Source organism: Aythya ferina (assembly GCF_964211825.1).
Source record: "Aythya ferina genome assembly, chromosome: 3".
NCBI lineage: Eukaryota > Metazoa > Chordata > Aves > Anseriformes > Anatidae > Aythya > Aythya ferina.
In genome coordinates this window covers 100,253,563-100,261,409 of record NC_140298.1, presented here as the reverse complement: position 1 = coordinate 100,261,409, position 7,847 = coordinate 100,253,563, and the positions used below count along the sequence as shown (strand labels likewise).

Genomic DNA, 7,847 nt, shown 5'->3' with positions numbered 1-7,847 from the left:
CACAAAGGCCATTTCATTTGTATTCTGGGAGTAATAGAACAAGAATCTTTCCTTGTTATTAGTCGTTAGATCAAAGCTACTTTATGCAGGAATGTTGTATTTATGTTCCAAACTTAGATTTCACTCAGCAAATGGCTTCAGGCCCAAGCTTTGGTGATTAAATTATGTACTTAAAGTCTGATTAAGCACTTTAATGAAAAAAATTAAAATAATAATAATAATAATAAAATTGACCTGTAGTTCACATTTATTTCTGCCTTGTTTTACTGGGGGAAAAAAACAAAAATAAAAAAATTCAAATGTACCCTGGTGGATTATAGTCCTGTTCATTTTTCAGCGCACCTAATTATTTACATGTCAAGTGAGTTTGGATGTTTCATTGCTAGGATAAAGATGCAAGGCTCTTAAAACTGTCCGCTGTTTGGCCTACAAAATTTCAGGGATCTAAAAACACACTGGAGATAAGAGAGTCTTACCTTATCTTTAAAACAGTGCCCTCTGTAAATGGAAACTAGTAACCAGTGTAATTGTTCCATGGCTCAAGTAGTAAAACCTACTCCCACCATTGGGATGGGTGGCATAATAAGCGGCATTCTTACCCTTTTGGAAATAAAGTGAAATTGAAAAACCTCCAGAAATGTTCCCAAACTTGACCCTTTTTCTGAAGTTCACATTCTCATGTGAATAGCTCGGTCTCAAACTAGACATTTTCTGAAGCTGGCCTTCCCTGGGCATTCTTCATAAAGCTGACCCTGTGTTATTTTCTTCTGTGAAGTTGCTTCAATGCTGTTTGTCAGATGGTCAGACCAGGAGCAAGGCTTAATTTCTGGGCATGAGTCAGGACACTACAGTAGGCCCAGCAGAAATCTTCTATTTACAGAAAATTTCCCTTCTTAATAACAGAAAAGACATGTGGCTGTCTACTGAGTATTAATATCCAGGCTTCCGCATGCAGTCTAATGAATTTTTGTTCTGTGCTGCAGAGCTATGCCATACCCATAGCCTTTTCTGCTTGTCTTCTCCATTTGCTTCTTATATTTTGCTGGACTGTAACGTGTGGCATGCATTTTTGTGGAGATCTTCACATCTTCAATATTTTCTGGACATTCAGCAGGAACCAAGTTGTGTGCTTAATCTGATAAGCCCTCACAGCCCTGACTCTGTGAGCTGTTCGCACTATGAGGTTACGTGAGAATTCATGCATAGTTGGATGTGATGGGCTTCTAAAAATATCGCACTCCAATGTACATGCACACTGACAGCAGAAATGCCAGACATTCCTCACCGCTCAAGGCTTTGCTGTTGACTGCGTGTGCATACAAAAAAGAAACCAGTTCGAGGACTGAAGCCACCTCCCAGTAAGGCAGTACTCTAAGAATTCTTTTAGCAGAGTTTCTTTGCTAATTGTTCATAGATTTTTGTTTCAAATAACCGGCAGCTGTAGCCTGAAGTACTGTAGATCTTCTCCTGCCCTCAGCTATTCAGTCAACTTGACTAACTGTGAAAAAAATCAAAGGCATGACTGAGGGAGGGCTGCAGTCAAAGAAAAATTGCTATTGAAACCAAAGTGAATCTGCTTCCCTGCCAGACTTTCCGTAGACAAAAGGGTATTTGTTTTCCCTTTGGTACCCACGGTGGCATGGCTTTCATTAGAAAGTTAGCAGGCCAAGGTTACAGCTGTACAGGATTGCCAGCCAGCTTTTTGCAGCCAAATGGTGTAAAGCAGTCCATGAGAGCACAGCTGTCTCATAGTACAATGAGGTGAGGAACACATGATGAATAGCTATGTCTGTATCTGCGGGTGAAGTGAGGAAGGAGAAGAGATCACTGAGGCTATCACAGAACACAAGTAATACAAATTATTCTGAGAATTTGCTGTCAGCTAAATGAGCTATGCATCTGATAGTGCCTGAAAGAACAGATGGGCTGAAACAAGGATGTCACATCCAACTCATCTTATCCATGGCCAAGAAGGGAGGGGAAACATTTGAATTCCCAGCTTCATCATCATCTTATGCTTATGGCTTCCAGTAAGGTCCCAAAGATGGAAGAGCCTGTTTCCCATTTAAGATGCAGCCACATTCTCAAAACCCAACAATTCTCAGGAGATTCCATGAGCTTTATGCCAAAACTCACATAACTTAAAAAAAGATGTTGGCATAGCTGCCAATGGTTGTTTGCCACCAACCCAAACTAAAATTCTGGTAAATTTAAACCTTCAAGCTTCAGCCAAAACCAAAACATTGCCCCTCATCCCATCTTTACTGGCAAACATGTCTTAGATTTTACTGTTGTTGGACCTGATTGTATTTGAATTCAATACTAGTGAATACATCGTTGCATTTATTTAATTTTATATTTTATCTTTAGGACTTAGAAGTGCTATGTGGAGTTAACTAATTTTAAATACAAATGTCCTTAAAATCAGCCAGGTGTGTGTTAAATCAAGAGTAGCAATATTTTTGTTCCTTTGAAATTTTCCACTTTGTCAGGGCCACAAAAGCACTAGTGGGCCTTACTGGTCCTGCCCAGCCTCCACATGTGCTTCTCCCCATCCCTGCCCATGGGCCCTGGATCCTGATTTTAGCTCAGCCTGGGACCTTCAATCCCTGCCTGAATAATTTTGCAGCTGTGCCTGTTTGCAGGCATTTTTCTGGCCCCATCCCCCTTTCTTTCTTGATGGGATAGTCCGGACGGACCTTGTACCTACATCTGGGGCTGTTGATGGGCCTTGCAACCAGCCCACAGATCGGCCTTATTACTCAACCTTTTGAGACTGTACTCCGTTGGTGAGGGCATGGCTTCAGCTGGGTCACCTTCAACTTGCATGCCTTTAGGCAGCAGCTGGCCCTTGCTGCTCCCTGACAGCAGGTTTTTATCAGTGGTCTTATTTGTTTATTTTTAAATAGAAGCACATTTTTTGTACAACTCTGCAGCACTGTTGAAACTTCATCTGGTTCTGCCTTTAAAGAAACAGAGATGGTCAAGCTTCTTCATTAAATGATTTTTGTAGCTTGCCTCTGCTTCTAACTCAGTCAGCTCTTTTATGTGGTGTAAACAGTCTTCATCCAAATGGAGGTTGATACCCAGTACAGGGTAAAAAGACATGACTAGATTTGGACAATCCTCAGTATTTGGCAGTAGCTCCACAATTTCAGAGAGCCTTCTCCTGCCAAAAGTCTTGCTCTTGAGGGTGAGCTAAGCAGTTGTGATGGGCTGTTTGCATGGAACCCAATCGTGATGCACACAGAGGGGAGGAAAAATCATATAGGCCAAAAGTCTTTACCAGGAATTAGCACAAGAAAAACCCTTGCTCCTTTCTCTCTTCATTGTTACTCTTGGAGGCAGAAAAAGTGAAGTCATGCCAAATATCATCAGGTCCTACTCAGTGTTTATGAGTGACCAATGAAACTGCTGCATTACCAGCCTACTCTCAAGTACTCTGTGCTGCTAATGGTATAAACTACTTATATTGTTAATACATCTTGGAAAATTAATGTGAATTTTTATCTGTTGATGTGTATGCAAATATGCCAATTCTGAGCCAAAATTTAATTTGTAGGGCAGAACACACACATACTCTTATATCTCAGAGAACTTCTGGAAAAAATAAAAATAAATCTTTACAATACAAAATGTTTCTCTCCCATAGAAAGTCAGTGTTATCTTTGCTTGGAGGAAAGACATATGCCCAATGCCATACAGTCCTTGTTCTGTAACACTGCAGAAATCCACCTCAATATGCACCTTGTGAAACTTTCTCTAAAATGCTCCATATATATCAATGAAAGCCAAGCTAGAGGTGCACTCCTGTCTCACTCAATCTATTACTTGACTATACCAAACTCCAACCTAATTCAGGTGTCTTCTTTCCATATTTAAGGAATCTAAAGGGAATAGGAAAAGTCACCACACAGGTGTTTCTTGAGAATGAGCTGTCCTTTATTTTAAGCCAAACCATGTGTGAGCAAGTATCTGAATTTTCACAGAATTAAAAGTTAGAGATAAACAAAATTATAAGTCTCCTCTTGCTCTCAAATAGAGCTGTTAAATACATGCTGGGGAATTCATGTATGCACACACACACCGTCCTCTCAATTCCTCCTTTGCCAAATATGCATCAATATTGTCTTTGTCTATACAATCCTACATGCAATCTAGAATTGTATGCAAACAAAAAAACATAGGAGATAGACATAGGACAGAATCAGAAGGTTGTCAGAATGATCCCTGTTTGTACTAACCTGTTGCTAATCTAAACCAATGGTTAAAATGAGATTTATCATTATCAGTTCCACTACCAGTTCCAGTACTGCTCAATGAATCATGTGCATATGGAAGACTTTATTTTCTTTCTTTCTGTAGATAAGTTTCACATATATGGTTGCAATTTGTTTTCTCTTCTCAGCTCTGTCTAGATTACCCAATCCTAATTCATTCAACCTTTCTTTATGGGCCAAATTTTTAAGACCTTCAGTCATTCTGGTTGCTTGTCTGGACTGACCCACATTCTTCTTGATCTGCAGTGCCCAAAAATGGACACACAACTCCAGCTGAGGTCATACTACTGACAAGTAAACTGAAGTTACTTCATGTGTTTTGCAGACAAAACTATTGTTTATCTATCCCAGTATGGTACGTTCTTTTTTTTTTCTTCTTTTTCTTTTTGTAGCAGCCTAGGGTTGAAAAATTTTCAACTTGTGACTCACTCACAGACCCTTTTCTGTAGCACCAGAGATCATAATTACTCATCCTGTCATTACACAGCTGATTGCTCTTACTTATGTGCAGAACTTGACATTCATTCTTGCTGAATTGCATTGTATTCTTCCCCAGACAATTTCTCTCAAATTGCTCAGTGATCCTGCTGTAAGCCTATTTTTAGAACCACTCTTAGCAGACAGTGGCTAAAGCCACTGCCACTGATGCCTCATTATTATAGGTAATGTTTGCAGTGTCACTTCTGTCACTCTGCATTAGGGTAGCCTGGACACTGATGGCACTAAAGACACCTCCATTTAGATACTTGGGGACAGATATCTACATGCATGTTAAATGTTTAAACTTCCACTGCAAGAAATTAAACTTTCGTTTCATGTGATTTCTGAATGTTTGAAGATTATTTGCTTAACCAACCCATCGGCACAGTGGCTCTTGAAGGCTACTCGAGGTTCCCTAGACTGACCCAGACATGCACAGCAGAATGACAGAGGGGATACAGAAACTCCATGAAGTCTGTGCCTTTCTGTATGGTAGCAGGATGTCAAACAGGAGATCACAGACCTTTCAAATGGCACCAGATCCTTCCTATAAACTGAATCAAGCCCTGTACATTTAATGGAGGGGGAACAGAAATATTCTTCAGGCTTCACTGACTGCACACACTATACAGTGTAATTGGAATGTAGCCTGCCATGCTGATAGATGCTTAGGTGTCGTAATTACAAATTTAAGTCCTTAATATATCCTAGCAGGAGGAGGAAATCCATTGTTGAGAGGAAAAAAAAAAAAAGTATTTTAAATCTTCACATAAGTGCAATGTAAAGGATTTCCTCACCATTCATCCCTTCTCTGAAAACAGAAAATGGGACACTGGGATTAGAAAGGAAAAGGTAGGGATTTCACCCAAATCCTAGGATATGCTGTTTTAGGTAGTAGACTTTCTCCATGTTATGGAGAAGAATTAAAATTCACAATGAATGTTATATTGAATTTCCTTGTGAGCAGCATTTAGAGGTTCAAGATGATCGCACGTATTTGGGGAGGGATAACCAATCTCAGCTTAGCTGAGTTACTTGTCAAAGTCTAAACAATGACTGGGAATTTTCCTTCAAGTGCAATGATCTTTTATAATGTGATTAATGAGGTTTTCACTTGCTAGAAAACTCCAGGAATGCTAAAATCAAATGTTTTACAAACTTCTAAATTGATTTTTTTTTTTTTTTTCAGGATCTCTTTTGTATATTTTTTTTTCCCAGAGAAATGTTGCAAAAATAGAATTTCCTTTCCTCACAAAGGAGTAGTACTGTTGTACTTACAGATTGTAGTCCTTGAGTTTACTTCTCATTCTTAATGAGAAAAACATATGGAATCCATTTCTGGATCATTATTATCTCAAAACAAACAAGTAAACAAAAACCTTTCAGTATTTCAGTTTCAGGGCTACGGCTCTACACCTCATACTATTCTACTTATTACAATCATAGAATCACAGAATAATAGAATATCCCAAGTTGGAATGGACTGAGAAAGATCATCGAAACAACTCAAGGCTCCACACAGGACTACCTAAAAATTAAACTATATGTCTGATAGCGATGTCCAAATACTTCATGAACTCTGGAAGGCTCAGTGCCATGACCAACTTGCTGGGGAACTTGTTCCAATGCCTGACCACCCTCTTGGTGGGTAAAAAACCTTTTCCTGACACCTAGCCTGAGCCACCCCTATCGCAGCTCCATGCCATTCCCTCAGGTTCTGTCGCTGTCACCAGAGAGCAGGGATCGGCACATGCTCCTCTGCTCCCCTTGTGAGGAACCTATAGTACATCCCAGGTGTACTTTCAGGATGTCTCCTTCATATAATTACTTGTTCACTGTGGTGGTTTTACCCTGCTACACAGATGAACTCTACCACAATTGCTCTCTCATTCCCCTAATCAAAGGAAAGAGGGAGAAAATGTGACGAAAAGGGCTCAAGGGATGAAATAAGGACAGGGGGATCACCCAGTAGCTATCATGATGGGCAAAACAGGTTCAGTGTAGAGACTAATATAGTTTATTGCCTATTACTAGCAGACTAGCACAGTGAAAAACTATAAGCAAATGAAAAACACCTTTCTTCCCCCCATCCACCCTCTCCTACCTCATCCCCCAGAATAGCACAGGAGAACAGGGAATGGGGCTGCGGTCAGTCCCTAACGCTTCACCTCCGCTACTCCTTCACGATCACTCCCTGCCCCTGCTCCACATGGGGTCCCTCTCACGGGATGCCGTCCTTCCCAAACTGAGCCTGTGGAGGCTGCCCACAGGCAGCAGCTCTTCAAGAACTGTTCCCACATGGATCCGTACCACCACGGGGTTCATCCGTCAGGAGCAAACTGCTCAGCACGGGTCCCCCACATGTGGGCGGCAGCTCCCCCCATACCCCCTGCTCCTGCGTGGGCTCCTCTCCACAGGCTGCAGCTCAGGCCTGGGGCTCTCCATGGGCCGCAGCCTCCTCCAGCCCATATCCACCTGCTCCACCGGGGGCTCCTCCACGGGCTGCAGCGTGGAGATCTGCTCCATGGGCTGCAGCGAGACAGCCTGCTCCAGCGGGGGCCTCTCCACAGGCTTCAGGGGAACTGCTGCTGCATTCCTGGAGCACCTCCTGCCCTCATGCACTGACCTTAGGATCTGCAAGGCTGGCTCTCGCACACTTCTCACTCCTCTCTCTCAGCTGCTGTACCAGTGTTTTTTTCCCCCTTTCTTCAATCTGTTCTCCCAGAGGCACAACCAACACCTCTCCCTACCTCAGCTCTGGCCTACAGGAGTCCCTTTTGGAGCTGGCTGGTGCTGGCTCTGATCTGACATGGAGGAGCTGCTGGGCTTTCCTCATAGAGGCTTCACCTGCAGCCCACCTGCTACCAAGCCCTATCCACATAAATCCAATGCATTCACCCAGTTCTTTAGACTCATTATGGAAATATTTTACTCCTGATCACTAGCTTCAGAACATCCCCAGATTGGACAGTAGTATCTAAGTGTCTGGCATGTGCAAGGGTCATATAAAGAGATTAACTTAAAGATTAGCTTTAAGATAATAAATAGCTTAATAGCTATTTATTAGATAATAAACAAGCTTATATA

At 41.7% G+C, this 7,847-nt stretch overlaps 1 long non-coding RNA gene across 1 annotated transcript in view; it reads left to right on the top strand.

The window, feature by feature from the left end:
- The first annotated feature begins 1,272 nt into the window (after nt 1–1,272).
- LOC311435222 overlaps nt 1,273–7,847 on the top strand; it is a 60,919-nt gene continuing 54,344 nt past the window's right edge. Inside the window, exon 1 of the long non-coding RNA XR_014692001.1 lies at nt 1,273–1,358. This is a non-coding gene — a long non-coding RNA (uncharacterized lncRNA). The remainder of the gene's footprint in view (nt 1,359–7,847) is intronic.